Source organism: Rattus norvegicus, chromosome 1, assembly GCF_036323735.1.
Source record: "Rattus norvegicus strain BN/NHsdMcwi chromosome 1, GRCr8, whole genome shotgun sequence".
In the NCBI taxonomy this organism is placed as follows: domain Eukaryota; kingdom Metazoa; phylum Chordata; class Mammalia; order Rodentia; family Muridae; genus Rattus; species Rattus norvegicus.
The window spans coordinates 194,928,582-194,949,822 of record NC_086019.1 but is presented as its reverse complement, the minus strand read 5'-3'; the positions used below and the strand labels follow the sequence as shown (position 1 = coordinate 194,949,822).

The 21,241-nt window shown below is 48.0% G+C and overlaps 1 protein-coding gene and 1 long non-coding RNA gene across 2 annotated transcripts in view; both read right to left on the bottom strand.

The window, feature by feature from the left end:
• Htra1 (HtrA serine peptidase 1) overlaps positions 1–21,241 on the bottom strand; it is a 49,551-nt gene that overhangs the window by 27,797 nt on the left and 513 nt on the right. The window lies entirely within an intron of this gene.
• LOC134485181 (uncharacterized) lies at positions 10–21,236 on the bottom strand. The gene is made up of 2 exons (XR_010063168.1): positions 8,880–21,236; positions 10–7,430 (listed from the first exon to the last, which is right to left on the bottom strand). It is a non-coding gene; the product is annotated as an uncharacterized LOC134485181 (long non-coding RNA).

Sequence of the window (21,241 nt, the reverse complement as noted above, 5' to 3'; positions counted from 1 at the left end):
AGAGGCTCATTTTTCTGATCACAACCTGAACCAGCTCACAGTCACCCCACGGCTTTGCAGAAGAAGCCAGAGGTTGAGTCAGCACCGATCTAACCACACTGCAACCCAGACGGGCACTCTACGGAGAGACCCACCCGAAGGCAAGCCCGCCACACCCTAAGGAGCAGGACCCCATCCCCCACTCCCCATTCCGTCTGCTCCCTTAGCTGGGGGAGAAGGAAGTCTGTGGGGCTGAGGCTGGCCCTTCCTAATTGTCCCATGGCTAAACAGAGCACAAAGCTGGAACTGGCTGCCCTATAGTAGTGGCCCACATACAATGAGGCAGGAGAGGAAAACTAGAGACATGGGGATTGGAAAGAAAAACATAAACATTGCTTTGATATGAACTGATGGTCCTTCTAGAAAACTCTTAGGGAATATAAAAATAAAATACCCGGATACATGAGTTTAGTGGTGCCGTAGGAAAGCAGGTCAATACGCAGAATGCATTAGACTTTGTATGTTTATCAATGAACAATGACAGCAAAAAAAACTTACAAATATCATAACGACATCAAAAGTATTAAAAAAATACCTGGGGAAAACATTAACAAGGTTGTGTAAGAACTGCCCCTCGAATGCTCCAGAACAAGTGTCCAAACAAGTTAAACTAGACCTAAATAAATGCAGAAAAATACCAGACTTGCAGTTTCGAGGCTCAGCGCTGCTAAGTTTTCAATTTCCCCCAGTGGATGTGTAGATTAAAACACACTTCCACAGAAAACCTCAGGAGTTTTAGTAGAAAGCCTACTTCTAAAATGTATGTCGACATTAAAGACTGGTACCATACATGCGAGTCTCACACAGGAAGCACTGAAGGACCTACAACAGGACTTCATTTTTAAACAAAAATTAATCTAAATAACCAGAATCGGCCCGCGGAAAGATGAGTCACAGCAATTTACAGAGATAAATCTTTCCGCTTGGCTAATAAATATTTAGTATTACTGATTTTAACACCACAAATGGCCCATTAAGCACAGCCAACTATTTCTTATCGTTTTATGAGCTAATGGCTGCCAGACTTCAATCCCAAAAGGCAAATGACCCGCCTTTGTCTGTTATAAACTAATAGGCACACCACTTCATAAATGTCAAACCCTTAGAACTCATCATCTCTGGGGGTTCACAGACGGTATCATTAATCACTTTCTTTTATTTCTTTATTATTATTTTTTTTTTCAGACAAGATCTCTCTGCATAGCCATGGCTGTCCCGAAACTCACTATGTAGACCAGGCTGACCTTGAACTCACAGAGATACGTTTGCCTCTGTCTTCTGAGTGCCGCGATTAAAGGTGTGCACCATCTAAACCACCATTTGTTTCTTTCCTTTCCTTTTTAAATTAAGCATTTTCAACAACTACCTTTTAGGAACAAAGAGAGAAACACACAGCTCCCCTTATACAGAATGCTTACTGGAAAGATCTCTGGTTCAACAACCTGACGGTTTCCAGGTCCTTAGCAGATGCCCAAATCTGTCTGTAAATGCTTACCTTCCTTAAGTGAGGGGCAAGGTGTCTTTCATACATATATATGTGGAAGTGAGAGAAAAGGGATGACAGTCTCAAAACTTTTGTGTCACCACATTCTTTGGATGACCCCCCTATCTCCACAAGGTGAGGCTGCTGACAGTTGCTTTGATAAAAGAACCGGACCACAGAAAAATTACTCAACACTGGAAATGGTGGAAGTTGTACTGAATTTGTCTGTAGTACTGGAAAGGTCAAAGGTCACTAGTCTTATCTGTTTTCCTTTTGCTGTGATAAATAGCGCGGCCAAAAGCAACTTGAGGAGGAAATGGTTTATTCTGTCTTAGATTTCCAGTCCATCATTCAGGGAAATCAGGGCGGGAATCAAGCAAAAAAACGATGGAAGGACACTGGTTTCTGGCATGCTCTCCCTAGTTTCCTTACACTGTCCAGGACCCCTTGCCTAGGAATGGTATTGCCCACAGTGGATGGGACATTCTTACCAATTAGCAATTAAGAAAATGCCCCATTAACCAGTCTGACTAGTAATCCCCCAAGTGAGACTCTCTCAGGTAATCTGGGTCCTTCCTGTATATGAAAGCTAACCAGGAAAGCCACCAAAGAGGGGTGTGTGTGTGTGTGTGTGTGTGTGTGTGTGTGTGTGTGTGTGTTCCATTCAGTGGCAACAGTGGTAAGGTGAAGTGAAAGGTAATTGTTTTTTCCCTGATGACTACTATGTCGTAAGGACACAAATAAGTTGTTAGGATAACACTCTTGGCAATTGGAACTCTTCGGTGTTCTTTTGGCCTGGGAATGTCATGAAAACTTTGCTGTGATACAACTGTCTCCTGGAAGGAAGGAGAGGATGTGCTAAGACTATCAGAAGCCAAGGCAGTTAGGGACCTCGGATGCTACTGAATCCCTACACCAGTGCGAAAGATGCAGAGCAGACGGTGTATAGCGAAAGTCAGCCCAACAGGGCCCATGTCTCTGACAAGAGCTGTAACAAGGCATCAGCACGTGGAAAACTTACAGAGGTAAAACAGTTCATCGGATGCAGTTGCTTCAGTGTTATGGGCTGTGTAGTAATAATTCTGGGATTTTGTTTCATTTTTAAAACACAGAAACATCGGAAGACTATGTTTTCAAGTTAACTCCAGGTGCAGGGATATGGGGCTGCTTCTGATCATCCGCAGCAGTGGCTATGACTTGCCTCGTGCTCTAGTAGAGGCGTGGTTTTGCCAGCTGCAGAGTTTCTGCAATTGTGTGACGTTTGGAATTCTGGGAACTTTTCAGAGGGACTATAAATGCTAGAGCCTCAATAGGCAGGGTTGGTGGTTGACGGCTGTTGAAAGGGGGGTTGTTAGGGGTGTGTTAATAATCATGCGCAAAGAAGAAATTAAATCCAAGAATCTTTATCTCTCTCCCCTCTATCCTTCCTTTTCTCCTACCTAGTGAGAGGGGTGAGACAGGGTGTGGGGAGGGGATGTTAGGGTAGGAAAAAGAAGAATCCACAAAGTAGCAAAGACAAGCTACAGGGCTGGACATGATGTATCCTCCCATAGGCTTTTGTGTTGAAGCCTTGATCTCATCAGTGTTGGTGGATCCGAACACTGAAGACTCTGGCCTCACCAATGGGCCAATCCACTGATGACATAATCACACGATGACATCACTAGGTGGTAGCAGATAGGTCCTGGCTGAGAGGAAATTGCTGGGGTGTGTCTTTTAAAAGGGTGTCTGGTCTCCAGATCTTTCCTTCCCCCTCCCTCCATGCCCTTCCACCCATCCCCTCCTTAGCAGACATGAGATGAGCAGACCCCTCTGCCACCAGTACCTGCATGTGCCTCACAAGCCCACTGAAATGGAATCACAAATCTTCCCTCCCTTGGCCAGGAGGGACGTAACTCAGCTGGCAGAGTTACTGGGTATAGCGTAGCTGGTAATCACAGCATCCCGCAGAGGCAGGACCAGAAACTCAAGTCATCCTTGGCTACAATACTGAGACCAATACTAGCTTGAGACTCCTAAAAACCCTGTCTAGAAAAACAAAATAGAACAAAAGCCACTCTCCTCGCTTAAGTTATTCATATCCAGTGGTTTTTTTTTTGTTTGTTTGTTTGTTTGTTTGTTTGTTTTTTCCGGAGCTGGGGACCGAACCCAGGGCCTTGCGCTTGCTAGGCAAGCACTCTACCACTGAGCTAAATCCCCAACCCCTCATATCCAGTGTTTTGTCACAGTGATAAAAACACTAACAGATGCCACAGGCTCTGTCCTTCTGCCACAGACTCTGTCCTTCTCCCACATGGCAGCTATCCCAAGTGACGGACTGCACAGAGAGCGCCTCAGCCCGAAGTCCCTGCTACCATTTCCGAGCTCTTGCTTAGCCCAACTCTGTGGCCATTGCCTCGCAACAACCCTATGGGGCTCATCCTGTGCTTCTGAGAACTTTAGGCTCCTCCCTCTCAGTTCCTAAAAAAGATGGGGCTCCACTCCAGCCCTCTCTGTGTACTCACGACCATTTTGCTTCCTGCCTGGAATGCTTTATTCTTCCCAACAGCTAGTCAGTCAGACCCCAGTCGGCCTTCAATATTGGCGGTAAAATACTAGGCAATACCAGCCAATAAGACTTTGTGCTTAAGCACAATGCTAGACACAGATGTTTCCTCTAGTTTTTCTTCAAAGCCTTCAGGGTGACCCTAATACTTGAATCTATACAGCAGGAAAGTGTGTGGCTCAAAGACCCAGAACTGGACTAGAGATAAAAGAGTTTTGGCCTAGCGTGCATGGATGAAGCCCTGTGGGTACCACACAGTAATCCAGGCACGGGAACCGCACCTGTAATCCCAGTGCTCAGGAGATAAGGAGGATCTGAAATCCAAGGTCATCCTTGACTGCCTATCAAGTCTGAGGCCAGCTTGGGCTACAGGAGGTTTCATACCTGCTTGCTCCCTGCCTCCCCCTAAAAAGCTCAGAGCCGGTGAGTAGCACAGCGGGAAGCTGGGCTGTGCAGAGACTCCCAGCTTCATCTCTGCCCTCTGCAGCCTCCCTCCTCAGCCTCAGCTTTCAGCTCCCTACATCCCATACCACAGTGGGATCCTGAACCACACTTCTGGACTGAAAGATGGGTGGGGTTGAGGGGGGCAGGATGCAAGCTCAATGGTCCAGCCTTCACTTCCAGCAAGAACAATGCCGCCATCTAATTTATCTGCAGAGTTGATATGTACAGAGAATTTGGAAAACAGGACACAGTGTATTCGAGGGAAAAAGAAATGAATCCTTCTTTATTCCCCGGGGAACGGCCTGTTCCCCAAATTCAAATCAGTTGCAAGTACAAATTGATCAAATGCTTGGCATTTAGTGTAGTGACCCACATTCAACACTGGCTTCATCATCTGCAGGGCCCAGGGCAAAATGAAAATGAAGCTTTTGTTCCAAGGATTACAAATGTCAAGGCGGTCACCCCAGAGCATTAAAGCAGGTAGAACCCTCTGACTATAGTTACGGGACCCTGTGGAACTAGACGGGCCCATGCTGGAAGGAGTCAGTCTGCCAACTCACCAAGTTCTTCGGATTTTAAAGTCATGCTAGAGTTCCTAAAGGTGGAAGCCAGGAGCCCACGGACCATCTCACACAAAGCTCACACCGCATCCATCTGCTGGGAGCTGAGAAGCCTTCCTTGTCCTTGGTGATTTTCAATGTCAGGACAGTGCACAAAGGCAGAGGCAAGCTATACGACCACAGGCAGGACCCTCAGACTGGGTCCTCTGCTTCCCAGTGAGAGAGTTCTACTGGGTGGCCTCGATGGTCCCTCTCAGCTCTAAAATCAGTAGTGGTCTTCCCCCTAATTTCTTCAACTCCAAAGCCTAGCACAGCCAGTCACACCTGAATTCATATCTGAAAAACTAAAAAATACAAGCATAGGTCAGTTTTGCCAGAAACCAGGACTCAAGGAAAGGAGGGTTAGGAAGGAAGATAAAAACACACAGGGACCATACCAAGGCCTGCTCAGCAGGAAGGCAAGGGGGACGGAAGGGGCTGGACAGGCCCATGAAGGGAAAGCATCTTCCTCCCAGACACTTCAAGTTCAGAATGGCTTCCTTCTGCCATGTAGACCTGGCCAAGTAACCCAAGTCCTTTCAAAGGAGCCAGAATGCCTTGCACAGAAGTTGGAGAGGAAGCCAGTGGTAAACGTGTGCATTCCTACGGGAAGGCACCTTGACCACCTGAGGTCAAAGAGAAGCTGTTATCTAAATAATTACCATCTGAAGCCCTGGCTGTTGTAAGCTGGAAGTCCTTCCCAGGAGTCTGAGGGAAAATAAACAACACAGGCAAACATAGCAAGCACCCTGTGGGTGAGGAGATCTTTGGGAAAGGTGTGAAGGGGTAGGACACAGTCCCCAGCTGTCACCTGCACCCTCCCACAGCCAAGTGGAAGGTACACACTGGGTGTGTCCTCTTCATCTTTCAGCTGCCCAAGAGCCATGTGTTATATTTGATAGTGTGATCAGTCCAAAGCATGACCTAATGACAAGGAACTACAAAGAGCTACTAAGTCAATGCAGGACTAGGAGAAAAACGCACCCCACTCAAGGTGCCTGTCTGCAAGTGCTCCTGTCTGCTCCGTTCACAGCGTACCATCTGTGCTAGACAGGGCAGAACAGGGCTCCTGGGGCTGGAGTACAACTTCAGCCAAGGCCCCAGACTCCCAACTCAAGGCGAGTCCCCATACATGCACTGCCTGCTCCCTCCCCTCACATGTGCCTGTGTGCTCAGCCACTAGAGATAAACCACGAATAGTATCCTTCAGAACAGTCATTACATTGTATTTTTGAGGCGGAGTCACTGGGACCTGGTGCTTGCCAATTTTGCTAGGTTGGCTGGCCTACCCTGCCTCCCTCCCCAGTGTTGGGATTGCAAGCATATGCCGCCCTGCTTGGCTTTTGACGTAGGTTCTGAGAGTCAGCTCAGTCTTTAGGCTTCTCTGGCAAGCACTTTACTCATCCCCACACTTCTCTGCCAGGGGTGTAGTAAGTGAGTTCTTACAGAGCAGAGAGAAGGAGCAATCTGTGTTATCAAATCAACTAGCACCAAGCACACCAAGCAGCCAATCCCTAGAAGGAAGAAGCAAACACCTGGGCTATCCTTCCATGGCTAGGAAATCCTTCATGGCTCACGAACCTTGGGACTTTCCCTGTCAGGGTAGAATACAAGCAGCTGAGACCGAAGCAGGTATGGGTGGCATGTCGAGACAGGACTAGAACCTGTGTCTGGGGAGAGGTGTGTGCTACAAAGCCAGAGAGAGGAACAGATAGGGAGGGGTGTGCTGCACCATCATGGAGGGGGACAGACGATTTGTCCCCAAGGAAAAGCTCCCTTTATGAGAGTTCTTACTGAATTTGGGAATGACCTGGGAGACCAAGGGCCAAAGTCCAGATGAGCAGAGTGGGGAGGAGGGTTGGAAAGTTCCAAGGAGAGAGGCGTGGGGGTAAGGGAAGCTCGCAGGGCTCCGCCTCTGCCAGTGACCTTGGACCGCTTTCTCTGAGGATCAGAGAAATCTGTAGGGCTGATGAGGTATAAAGTGGGTAGGAGATAGACCTCCTGTGCCTGAAGGAAAGAAAAATAAGAAAATATAACCCAGTAATCACAGCAACGATGTCTCACCAGGCCCATGAGCCCATTCAAGTCGAAATGGCTGTGTTCTGTGTCCCACTCTCTTAAATTCCAGAGTTGGCACCAGCCAGCTGCTGGGTCTGAGGTGGGAAGGCAGCAGAAACAAAAGGAAGACCTTGAACATTCCAGGAAGCCAGAACCCCTTTTCTGAGTGGTGCTGCGACTGTACATTCCAGGCTGCTGAGCACGGGATACAAGCAAGAAGAGAGGGCCCGGGCAGGACAGCCAGCGGAGGTCCAAGGTTAACCTGAAAAAACGAAACCCTGTGCCATCATCGGCACAAGAAGGGAACAGAAAAGAAGCACGCTCCTCGAGGATCGGGTGTGACGTTTATGCAAGGACTATTTTGTCCACTGCACCACCTTCTTTTTCCATTATGTGGGGGGGGGGGGTCGTCTATGTAGTCCAGGCTGAACCTGTGGGATTCTTCTTGACTAGGGTAACAAATTTCTGCAATGTCTGACTCAGATTTTTCTTTCCTACCATCAAAAATTTTAGAGGAGGGCACTAGGGACGTGGCTGCATTGACTGAGTGTGTAATGTTGAAGTTAGTCCTGGTCCTTCCTCCCAGCCCCATGCTCCCAGAAGTAAGACTCAGACCCAAAATATATTTGCAAATACCTTGGTTATATAGCTAGGCTCTCCTCTGACTGGATCATAACTGAAAATAACCATTTATTCTAACCTACACCTGTGCTCAGGGACCATGCATCAATCTCCTCACACCTTCCCGGCCAATCTCCCCCCTCTATTTCCTGCCTAAGCCATAGGCCAGAGGCTTTTTAATTGACAGGTGATGCATCCATACAGTACACAAGATATTCTCTCTACAATCTAGTATGCACAAAGTCCTGGGTTTAATCCCCAATGCACACACTGTAATCCTAGCACTCAGGAAGTAGGTGCAGGAGATCAAAAATTCAAGGCCAACCATGAGTAGATTTGTGAGTTCAAGGACAACCTGGATACTTGAGACCCTGCCAAAGAAAGAAAGAAAGAAAGAGAGAGAGAGAGAGAGAGAGAGAGAGAGAGAGAGAGAGAGAAGGAAAGGAAGGGAGGGAGGGAGGGAAGGAGGGAGGGAGGGGGAGAAAGGGAGAGAGAGAGAGAGAGAGAGAGAGAGAGAGAGAGAGAGAGAGAGAGACTGACTCTGCCCCTATCTTTTGCATAAAATTCCTGAGTTTCCTGTGACCTCTTTCTTTCTTCCTAATGAATAGAGAAGGAAGAGGAGGTGGAGCCAGGGACCTTAGCCTTGGTTCCCAGCCCACACTGGCACTTCCAAGCACTGGCAGCCCCTCTTTCCGGTACAGTCTCCCAGACGGCTCCACGTGGGAAAAGCTTGCCCTGTGCCAGACCTCAGGCTGTGAGGGCTGAGGATGGTGCAAGAGACTGCTTGCAGGGGCTAGGGTAAGGCTGCAGTCCAGGTACCCAGACACTCACTCACAGCAGGTAAAGGGAAGGGGGTTGGGTCACCCAAACAAGTCTAAGGCTGTCTCCCTCAGGACCCAGCTGGGGGCATCTGGCCAGTTGGCCCACAGCCCCTAACTGTGTTGTGACTCACAAGCTCGACCTAATTCTGTAGTTTTGGCTTTCCTGGGAAAGGTGCCTTTGGAAAAGCATGTGTCTACGTTAAATGATGCTTTCATTTTTAAAAAGTTACTTCTGTCTCAAGGATGAGAACAAAGAAAATGATAGTAACCTTCTTCGCGTGCGGGTGGTGAATGCTGGGGATCTCAGTCAATACCATCTCCATCCACTCGCTCTGGGAAGCGTCCGTCTGGCTCCAGCACTGACCTTCACAGATTTCTCAATTGAGTTCTCTTCCTGCTCTTGATTCCTCTGGTTGTTTTGTCTGAGGCTGCCTGGGTGTTCAGCCCCTGAAACTCCAACCTCCAGGGCAGGGCTGGGAGGGAGGTGGGGCCAAGAGGCTGTTTCTCTAGAGGCAGGAGAGCTGAGGCTCAGCCCGGAGAAGCACCAATGCCCTCTTACTTGCCAGTGTACTGCCGTTTCTATATGGAAAGCCAGACAGCAAGGGGGGGGGGGGGGGGGCTTACAAACCTGAGACGTACCCCAGAAGGAAATGATGCCTCAAGCAAGCTGCTAAAGGGGCTCGGGGGCTGGGTCCAGAAACAAGGCCCTTCCTCTTTCTAGGCCTCTGGCCTGTCAGATGAGAGGCAAGCCCATTTCCGACATCCTTTCTATAATTACAAAAAAAGCTGTGTGTTCTAATAAATCTGAAAAGTACACTTCCTGATCTTTTCAACGTGGGATTCTCAGTCTTATGGAATATTTCATTCCGGCTTCATAACCACTAATACATTAATACTGCCTGAGTATTTTAGACTTTCAAAGTGACTTTCAAGACTGGGATTATGTGTCCTCAGCAGGGAGAGTTGTCTTCCCATAGCCACACAATGAGAAGATTTTTTTTTCAGTTATGAAAATGATAACATGATACCATCTGACAGAGGCCAGTCGCAACAGACCACGTTATAGGACCCCACTTGTAGAAAATGTCTTGAAAAGGCAAATTCTCTGGGATAGAAAGTAGGCTGGTGGCTGGCTAGAGCCAGGGAAAGGGAAATATGGGGTGTCTGCTAGTGAGTGCTGTGTTTATTTTAGAGCTGGTGGGAATGTTCTGGAACTACAGGTGATAAGTCCACAGCTCCAAGGACATATAAAAACCTGTATGTGAATTATATCTTGAATATGTTGTCATTAAAATCAAAGTTAATAACAATAATGTCATGTTTTTATTTTCTTTTTGAACGGAACTATCAGACTAGAAAATCAAATTTATGTAGCTCATATTCCCTTACATGTGTCCAAAACATCTGAATAAACACATTCTTCACTTTTCAAAACAGAAACAGTCTGGCCTCAATCCACATCCTTGGAAAGAGCTAGCATCTAGAAGGTTCCATTTAGTGAGCCATGACTAGACACCCGGACATTTGCATTCTTTGTCATATACTGGGTGAATGTCTTTGGACCTTCAAATCCCTTCACTTGACCCAGGCCCCTCAAAAACACATCACCAAACCACAAGTGACCAACCAGAAGGCTGACATGGCAGTCACAAGCCCCTTTTCAGCCTAGATTAGCTATGATCACAACTCACTAACCCAGATAATTCCAATCTCTGGAAGTGCTCATTCCACCCCAAACACTGCTTCCCTTTACCCGTAGTGAACGGAGACAAGACAGGCAACAAACAGGAAAATCTACATCTGAATGGTTCTGCTGGCTTGGGACCCACATCTGCCATTTATCATGAAGGATTTCCTTCGAAAGAATTTCTTGTAGCCTTTCAGCAACATGGGAGGCTGACCTTCCACAGCTGGGATGGGAAGATAGCTCGGTCAGTACAGTGCTTGCCACACAAACACTGAGGATCTGAGTTCAAGCCCAAGAACCCACAAGAAGGCTGGGACAGATGCCTGTTATCCCAGCACCCAGGAGGCTCAGACAGAAGACCCCTGGGGCTAACTAACCAACCAGTGTAGTCTACACGGTAAGCTCCAGGCCAAGGAGACCCAGGTCTCAAAAAATACCAAGACAGAACCCAGGAAAAACACCCAAGGGGCTAGAAAGATGACTCAGTGGTTAAGAGCACTGGGTTGCTCTTCCAGAGGTCCAGAGTTCAATTCCCAGCAACCACATGGTGGCTCACAACCATCTACAATGGGATCTGATGCCCTCTTCTGGTGTGCTGTCTGTACATGAAGTCAGAGCACTCATACACATAAAATACCTAAATAAAGCTTTAAATAAAAGAGACACCCGAGACTGACCCCTGGATTCGGGACCACCACAAATAGGTATGCACACACGTGCCCCAGACTCATACATTCACACTCTCTCCCAACAAACACTTTTAAAATCTCCATCACTGATGACAAAGGACTTCAGCAACCCTTTGGGGACAGAGTTTGACAATAAATACCAAGGGTTACAGCAAACCGGTCCACTTCTCTCCAGCTACTGTACTTGGTACTGTCTATCCTAAAAGAGTTCAACACACCAAAACACCTATGAACATAAAGTGTCTGTCCTTGAAGTGCTAACAACCACGGCCCCCTGAGGTGAGGCTTGAGACTGTAGGAACGTGACTCTCTTTCCTTGTGTATTTTTGACGTGATTATGCTTCGGGTTTCTAAAAACTGATAGAGTACAGTTTTAGATCATCAGACATATAGAGGGAGTGGCTAAATAACACAGAAGAAAGAAACCAAGCCTGTCTGAAGAGAAGAAAACAGGCTCATCCTGACAAAGTTCAAACCGTAGATAGGTTAAGGCGCCAAGGCTCCTCGGCACTGAATCATTCGCAATAATATTTGCGCAGATTTTTCCCTGAGGCAAGTGCACTGCAATTAGTGTTCCAGAGCCTCAAAACGCTTGCAGGGAAAAGCCAGTTACCACACGGGCTACCATGTAGTCATCTTTACAAGTAGGAAAAAAAAAAATCTCTTCAATGACACTTTGAAAAGTGAGACTGAGTGAAAACACCTACTGTTTCTCGGGCCTCATGGGAAAAATCTCCCATGTGGACCCCAGCCTCCTCCAAACACCTAACTGCTCCAGGAGAAGGAGGCTGCCAAGATGGGTTCATAGAGTCGGCCCCCACCACCAAGCTGCACATTTATACGTGCTTTTAAAAAGACTTTATTTTTATTCTTACTTGTTTGCCCACGCATGGGGTTTGTGCATGTGAGGGCCAGAGGAGGGTACTGGATTACCCATACTGGAGTTATGGGCAGTTGTGAATTACCCAACATATTGGGAACCCAACTTGGGTCCTCTGCAAAAACAGTTCATACGACTGAGCATCCCTCCAGCCTCAGATATGAAGATAGTCTAAAGAGACTCTCCTGGAACACACACACACACACACACACACACACACACACACACACACACACACACCCCACCCCACCCCACACACCTTTGGCTATCATTCTATTGAAACAATGGTCCCCAAGGAGTTGGAATTTCCCCAGGAATCTCATGCTGAGAGATAAAAAAGGGTGACGCCTGTTGCTAGCCAGAGGAGGAGCTAGTCTTTAGGAAAGACATTTCACACAATCCTGACATATCAGAGCATCTTTCCAGTGAGACTGGAGCGGAGACAATGATGGGTCAGTGATGGGTGGGACCACACCATGACCTGGACTGCTTAAGCCACATACCCTCTGTTTAAATCTAAACTTCATGTCAGAATTCCCACAGATAAACTTGGGACTATTCTGTCTTCCTTCCCAATGTGGTCACATTGAATATCTCATTTCTGCTTCTCACTATTAATTGTGTCTTTTATTGACCTGTTGAGGACATGCACGTGAATGTAGTTTATTAGGGCTGACAGGGCCCAGGCTCTGACTCCAACAAGTCTAATAACACAGCTTGTGAGAACCAAGTTCCCTTCGGGTGCCTCAGCTTTCCCACCTACAGTGTGAGGAACTGGGCTGTGAGGCCGGCAGCACCTTTCGGCTTCAGGTACTGAGATGCTGTCTTCCCTACAATTAGTTGGTGGCTTTGACCAACCTCTGGTGTCTCCACAGGGCAGTGTCTTGATCCACAAACACCAAGGAAAGACAAAATCAAGGAGCTCGTGTGGCTACAGATGTGTAGTGGAAAGTACAGCAGATTCCATGGTGGCAATGTTGAGCTTCTGTGGTTAGAATGTGTCCCCATGTGGTGCCGTTAGGGGGTGATGTGGAACGTTTGGAGACAGGGCCTTATAAGGAAGCAACTGGATAACTGGAGGGTCTGGCCTTTAGCGGGAAATAAGGCAGTTCTCCTGGGTCCTTGGTTAGTTCTTACGAGAGGGTGGTTTCCACAGAACAAGCCTGGCCTCTGTAGGTCTCTTTCTGACTTCCACATTGTCTCACAACCTCTCCAGTTCACACTCCCATGGTGCCACCCACCATGACATCTCTACCAGAGTCAAGCATATGCCTGCACCTCCAGAAAAGTGAGCAAAATAAGCTTCTTTGTAAAGTACCCAGTCTCAGGGATTCTTTGACCGTGACCATGGACAGAAGTGACCCAGTAAGATCCACCCTACTTTTCTATCTTTTCTGGATCAGTCATGGTGTTTTGGGGTTTTTTTTGGGGGGGGGGATTGGTTGGTTGCCTGGTCAGTTTTGTTTTGTTTTGTTTTTTGTTTGTTTTGCTAGCACGAGATCTGGAAGAGTGTGGACCTACTGTCTAGCAGTCCAGGTATCGGTCAATCATTCCTATTCCCGGTTGACAAAGCTCATTCACTATCCCATTAGTTTACCTGACCTTAAAATCCCCTGCTGGTGGGGCTGGGGATTTAGCTCAGTGGTAGAGCGCTTACCTAGGAAGCGCAAGGCAGGCCCTGGGTTCGGTCCCCAGCTCCGGAAAAAAAGAACCAAAAAAAAAAAAAAAAAAAAATCCCCTGCTGGTGTTCCCAGTACCATTATCCTTAAGCAACACAATCAGGAAACAGAGCACAGGGAGTCAGTGACTCATGCGGGGTGGGGGTGGGGCTGAGGAGGTCCAGTTCCCTAAAATGGAGTCCCAGAAGACAGACTGTAGCCAAGGTTGCTTTAGCATCCTTCCTTCACACCCTGCCAACACAGGTGCAAAAGCAGTGTCTAGTTAAACAGCACCACCAGCCTGCACCATCTAACTGATATCTAGAAGATTCCAGTCAACAACAGCCAAACACATGCTCTTCTCCAGCCCATATGGAGCTGTTCCCAAGACTGACCACATTCAAGGCCAGAAAACACACTCCAATGAATTCAAAAGATCAGAAATCCCCAAAGGTGTTCTAAGACCACTATAGAACTAAACCCGAAAGTCTTATAAAAGGGAAGATGTTGAAAAAGACTCCAAATGTCTGAAGATTAATCAGCATGCTTTTAAACAACCTGAGTTAAGGAAGCCCCCCAGTCTGATAGTGAGGCGGAGCCAAGTTCAAATCCTAGCTCTCTCCTTAGTGGGTGGCCCTAGGTAGATAAAACCTCTTGGAACCTCTTCTGTTTCTATAGCTAGGCAGCAGGGTTAATGCCACTACCTTCCCATATCCACAAAGGAACAAGACAAGGCCTGTCGCCCAATTAGAACAGTAGTGGTCACTCTTTAGATCACTGTGATTTGGTGACATTTCCCTCATCCTGACCCAAGAATATAATATTCCACCTCCAGGTGGCTCACTCTGTGTGTGTGTGTGTGTGTGTGTGTGTGTGTGTGTGTGTGTGTGTGTGTGTATGTCTGTGTGTGTCTGTGTGTGTGTCTGTGTGTGTATATCTGTGTGTGTGTCTGTGTGTCTGTGTCTGTGTGTCTGTGTGTGTGTGTCTGTGTATGTTTGTGTATGTCTGTGTGTGTGTCTGTGTATGTTTGTGTATGTCTGTGTGTGTGTGTCTGTGTATGTCTCTGTGTGTGTCTGTGTATGTCTGTGTATGTCTCTGTGTGTGTGTCTGTGTATGTCTCTCTGTGTGTGTGTCTGTGTGTGTGTCTGTGTATGTCTGTGTATGTCTCTGTGTATGTCTGTATCTGTGTGTCTGTGTGTGTGTGTGTGTGTGTGTGTGTGTGTGTGTGTGTGTGTGTATCTGTGAAAAGCAGGTGTTAACTTTTGGATGAGCCCTCTCTCTCCCATATCCAGCCGGCCGGCATATACTGAGGCAACCCCAACTGGCAGCAGTCTGTATCCATCTGTCTACAGAGTAATTACTGACTGATGACTCCTACTTTGAGTATGGGTACCAAATAGAAAACTCATCTTAGTCACAGGGCGTGAGATGCCCCAAGTGTTGGATGATCGGGTAACATCTTGCCCAAGACTGTGGAAGGGAATTCTACATCTCATCCACACTGAGACAAACATGCTCACTGCACAGGCAGCCTAGCATCTCCTTCTAGAGAGCTCATTGCACAACCCAGGGAAGAAGACGTTCCTGAAGTCTAAATTATTGCACAAGGCTCTGACTCATGAAGACATGGGTTATTCAAATTTGGAAATTATCAAAAATTCCAACCACGACTACCAGCCCTCCGAGAATTCAGTGCACAGATGTGACTGTCCCATGGCTAGGGAGCAGTTGCTGTCAACCAATGCTATACAGAACCATTTACAAAATATGCTAACTCAACAAACTGTCCTAGCAATCAAAATAATAGGCTATTTGTAAACTCCCAAATTGTTTGGGTTCTTTTTCCCCCTCTTTCCTGAAGACATGACAAATTTTTCCCTATGAGGAATTTCCAGAACATAAAAACAAAACCAGGCCAGGTTCAAGAAGGACATAGAGTGTCTATCAACTGCCGTCTCCTGTAAGCTCTAACCCAGTAAATGAGATAGTGCGTATAAAAGTCTTAAGGACTAGGGAAATGCTCAGGTCAGTAAACTGAGGCACAAGCATGAAGTCCCAGTTCCATCTCCTGCACCCATGTGGAAAAGCCAGTAAGTGTTTTATCTCTATCATCCCAGCACTGAGGAGAGTCTGTGGGGCTCGCTGGCTAGGCAATCTAGCTGAACCTATGGACTCTAGGTTCAATGAGAGACCCTGTCTCAAAACAAAAGGTGGGGGTGCGTGATGAACGGAGATGCTCAACATATGTCGCTGGTCTCGGCATGCACACTCACACATGCACACACACACTCCCGGGGTGCCACACATGCAGCCACTTCAGAGGAAGCCACATACTTTTCAGAAGCTCAATGCTGGGGTAATGATTGGGACTGGACGGTCAGAGGCTATAGAAAAGCAGCCTTTAACTCCCTTGGCCCAGAGAACCTTTCCAGACTAGCAAACTCCATGTCCGTCTCAGGCCACGTTTCCACTCCTCTGTGCACCTTTCCTAAAGCGCCCAACTCACCCACATGAAGTGTTGCACAGGACAGACATTCTAGACCTTTCTTCTGAACTGACTGCCTCGCTGGAGCTTTGATGGTCATGACAATGGTTGCCACTACAGCTGACAGGGCAGAGTTCTATCTAGAAATACACCAGATGGTGCTGAACACTTCGTGAAACGATGTCCTTCGTGCTAATATCTCTGAGCAGGGTGAGAAAAAAAAAAAAAACCTTATTTCCATTATTGTTTTACTCGTGAGGAAACCAGTCACACATTCAAAAAGGGAAGCTCAGACAGAAGTTTAGCCCACAGTCAGGCATCGCGAAAGCTTCTCAATAAGAAAGGTCAGTTAACTTGACCTCTCATTCCCTATACCTGCCATACTCCTGAGTACACAGACACTGTTCAAGGAATGGTTTGGGTGGATTTGGGATGTATTCTGCCCTTCCAGCGCTCTAACTCCCCCCCCCCTTACCACTTATGTCTGTTTCTGAAGCATGTTGTCCTGGCTAATGTAACCCGGTGGTTCTAGATACCTGTCACTTAGCAGGTCTGAGTCACACCAACTTTCCAGGGGCTTCTGAGTTTTTAGGGAAACATTCAAGATGTCTACTACCCTCTTCAGTTTCTCTGTTGCAAGCATTTTTCTTTTCTGGTGTCAGAGAAAGTGTCGAAGCAAAAGACACAGCTCAGTAGGGCCTTAACCAGAAGGACCAGGAGGGGAAAGTCCAAGGTCACAGAGGGGAGCAAAGAATTACCCTGTGGCATTGGTTCTTAGGAGTGGGCATGTGACTCCCACTGACTCCCAGAAAGACACATAAACTGACTGAAAGCTGAAGTAAGGGTGGCTATGGTCAAGATGGAGGCATTCCTTCAGTGCCAAACATGGCTTTACAAATCATAATTTAAAGTGGGAGCCTCTCCAGGGCATCCAAGCCTTTGAGCGGGATACAGGAGCACAATCTCCTCACAGACTGGTGGTTTCCTTCCTCACAGGCAGCTCTAACAAAGGGATCTCAAAACCACTGACCCAGGCCCTTCACTGCTATGGCCCTGAAGGCCAGGGAGGCTGGCACCAGTCAGGTCTGGTCCCACACAGGCCAGAGCCAGGGGTCAGTACTCAAAGCACTGCCAAGAGTGACTGCTCCCTCACAGGTTCCGGGACCAGAGCTTTGTCCATGAGAAATGTAAGCTCACGGAAAGTCTGATGTCTGAGTCCAAGGCACAGAATTTGCCCAGGATCACCCAGCTCCAAAGGGACTCAGAATTCATCCTGCTGCGCTGAGGCATCTGGCCAGCCAGCTCACCATCCTGACGTCCCTGACCAATCTCACTCAAGTTCCGGGACAATCTATTTATTGCTCCCCGGGATGGGATAAAGTAAACTTAATGCCTGGCTTTCGATCCTGTTAACTTACTAATTTTATCGAGCCTTACTATTTAACACTTGAGCAGACCATCAGAGAGCATTAAGAAAAGTAAGACACCAGCCAGTAAGGCAGGCTCTACAAATGCCAGGGAAACGGTTTAGGACCGCAGAAACTCCATTCATGCTTTCTACCAACCCTCGTCTCTCTTTTTTTTTTTTTTTTTTTTTTTGGTTAAAGAGACAAAAAGTGCATCCAACTACCAATAGCAAAACTTGCACTGTAGATGAGAAACTGTCTAACTGTCTCCAGGAATATGAATGACTGTCTTTGCCCCGACTGTGTTAACTGTGAGCTTCCTCAGGGGAGGACTTTGTGCTGCCTCTTGAATCTCCTGAGTTCAGCAGGACCAGGTACTAACGCTCACAGTGTCAGCCTGCTCAAGGCTCACATAAAAGAAGCCACCTAAATAAAACCCATTTAACAAAGAGTCCGTGCCTCCAAGAGGCGTGGTTCCGTGGCCTCTGCCTTCAGAGGCTCTGGGGTGAGGCTAGGAGGGAGAACTTCTGAAAACCTCTAGCTGTCCCCTCTAGCCCACCTCTGCCCGCACATGAGGCTTGGAGACCTCTGGGCTTGTCGGTTTGGGATGTCTTGGGTAGGACTGGCTTTGCTGGAGTAAGGATGGGTAGACTGAGTTTCTCCTATCCACAGAGTCTTTCCCTGGCTTTTTACATGCAGCACCTCACATGTTGATTACTCTTTTGAAATGTCTCCAGATCCGGAAGGGCCTTTCCTACCCAAAAACAATTTACAGTCTAGGACTCTGGCTGGGAGACATCTTTTCTACAACCCCTTATACTCTGGGCTTCTCCTGGGCCAGTAGCTAAAGGCAACTCTGTCCCAATTCCTATGCCCGTTGGAGAGTCATCCTTCGTCATCATCCCAAAGCCACGGCCATCTGGGGCACTGTTTTTCGGCTCTTAGCTCTACTTAGCTGGATCTGGTTTATAATCTCCGTTGCTCTGTCAACAGCACAGGCTACGAACGGGTTCATGATCCACGCATGGGCTCAAGGTGCTGCTGCGTGATAGTCAGCTGTACCAGGAGAATTACAGCACTGGTTCTGTAAAAAGGCGCCTGAAGCAGAAGTATGAATTATATGATACCTTTGTTGCTGCTACCCTATATGACTATACCTTTTTGTTTTAAAACGTGACACAGGGTCTCAATCTGTTGCCCAAACTAGCCTCGAACTCGTGGGCATTCACTCTCACTCTCTTCTTGTACTCTCCTGGTCAGTGATAAGTAACAGGTCCTTGTCCTCTGGTATACGTGTACGTGTCTCAGCCAAACCCTGATGCGCTGATAAATTTATCTCTATTTCCAAACAAGACATGTTCTCTGGTGTTTCCATTAACCGACCTGCAGACAAGGGTTTTATGCAATGATGGCACTTTCTCCATCCAAAGAGCCATCGTGACTCCCAAAGCAACGCCTTGGACATCGCCTCCCTCCCACCACACTCCCACCTATCTCCTGAGCTTTCTGCTGAGACCCTGCCTCAGAACCTCTCTGACCTCAGTGTGTCTCACAGTCGATTCCCCTTCATGTTATACTCAGGGGTGCTTCTCAAAACAGGCCTCTGTATCCTCCCAGCATCCCCACCTATACTATGCACCGGAGCAAGCAAGCAAGCAATTCTTACTCAACCGTGACATCAAGTGAGCTAGCTGCCCTGAGCACCAGCTGCTGAAAGCAGGAGCCAGAATGGAACTGAGTCAAAGGAGCTGACTGTCTCCCACATCCTGCTCCGGGAGATACCTTAGGACACAGTCTCAGATGGCGAGTCAGGGCGAAGCAAGGCTAAGGGCCCGTGATGTACTCCTAGCATCTCCTATCTTTCTATCCATCCACCCATGTAACTGGTAGTCCCTAAGTATCAGGCCCACAGACACACTGTGTCAGACACGATACAGAGCAACAAATATTTACAAAAGGAAGGGAGAAGGCTGCCCCCCAGCTCTATATTCTATGGCTGTCTCCACATTGGTGGCCCTGATGGCCAAAGAAGGACCTGTCTCCCCAAAGCAACTCAACCAGCCAAGTATTCAGCCTCTGCTTGTGCCAGTAACCCAGGGCCTGGTGCAGCTAGGCCACCAACAGTAAGAGCTACTTTGTTTCCCACGTGTGTTTCTTTAAAATGTCACCGGTACACACTCAGATTCTTACAAAAGTAGCCCAGACTCCTACCTTCTGCCCTCCTCCTCTAGGCCTGTCCTACACCAGCCCTCCTCCAAACAGCGCCTGTTCAAGAACTACTCAAGGATGTCAGCACGTGTGACACACTACTTCCTCCCCAGGGGACTGTGGGCCACCAGTGTGGGTCACTTCTTCTGCCCATTTCTAACTAACTCCTGTCACACCAATCTCTTCTCAGCAGCTGCATAGCTCTTTACTTCTCCCCAAAGTGAGATGGTAAGTCCGGCCCCCTGGAAGCCCATCTCCCACATCTAGGTCTAGCTCTGGCCTGTTCTGAAGGAACTTGCCTGAGTTCAAGTTCCAGCTCTCAGTTCCACCTTGTCTAAGGCAACGACAAGGCCAGAAGCTTCCCCCTGCAGAAGCTGTGACACCGAATAGAGTCACAGGACAGCTCACCTGTCGCATGGGCTGGGGCTTAGTAGGTACCCCTGGATCAGTCCTCTCTGGGGGAAAAAAAAAAACCTTCTTCTCTCTAATGATGCCGAGTTTCCTGGGCTGAGGTCCAGCCCTGTGCTCTGGTAGTAAGAATATAAACATCAGCCCACCTCTTCCTACACCACCCGGAGTACTTTCCTGACCATTCGAGTAAAGTTTTGCCAAATCCAAAGTGGTCATATGGGATCATATTCCTATAAAGAAAAATCTAGATCCATCCCTCTCTCCTGTGCTATCCTATCCTCTCCACCACATGCCCCTGGGGAGGTGCTAGGTTTGGGCAGGAGCCCAGTAGCTGAAGCCAAGTGCACTGGAGCCCAGCTGGCTGGTCCCCACACCGCTGGAGTGGCCAGTCTGAATTTACTGTTTTTCCACAGGGTATCTCTGGATTTAACTGAAGCATTTTTCTGGAAGGTCCTGCATGGAGCTGGGCGGTTCTCCAAGCTCTGTCATCCTGTTACCATCACCACCTCCAACTCTTGTTGGGACGGAAAGGTCACACGTGGAGGGGAAAGAGGGTGCATTTTTCTTCATCCCTAGTGGGCCCTCTATCTCAAACTTCGAGGTCCACTATCTGACTGAGTTCAAGCAAAAGGACCAAAGGACAAGTGTGGGGTTTTTTGGAAAGTTGAAATCAGTGGTGGAAGAAGGTCGGGTTACTAAATCAGTTTCTGCTTTGGAGGCAAGATGAGAAACGGTACTTGCTAAATTGAGCAGAGCTGTTCCCTCTCCCCAAAGTGAAAGTTTTCACGAAGACGTTCTACAAGAAAAACACTGCCTAGATAGTTCCAAGAAGAAAGGGAGCAGCCGAGAGGGAGAAGAAAGGGAAGGCGACAGACAGGAGTTCTTGTGGTCCCAAGGCCATGTGCGTCAACATGCCAAGTTCCGTGGTGGGTCACCACAGCCAGGGGATACTGGACCAAAGCGTACAAAGCACCTGCTTAGTGTTTCTCAGAACGACCTGATGCTTGGCGAAGAAATAGAGCCCGAGGGAGCCCATGAAACACGACCACCCCGAGTCACATCTCTCTCCCCAACTAACTGGGATGCCTAGAACAGCCCGCAGTGCTTCTCTGCCCCTCTGCATCCCCTCCCAACGGTCCCGACTGGTCCGGCTGAGTTGGCGAGGGTGGGGAGCCACCCAGGAGTGCAGCGCAGGGCGGGGCGGGTA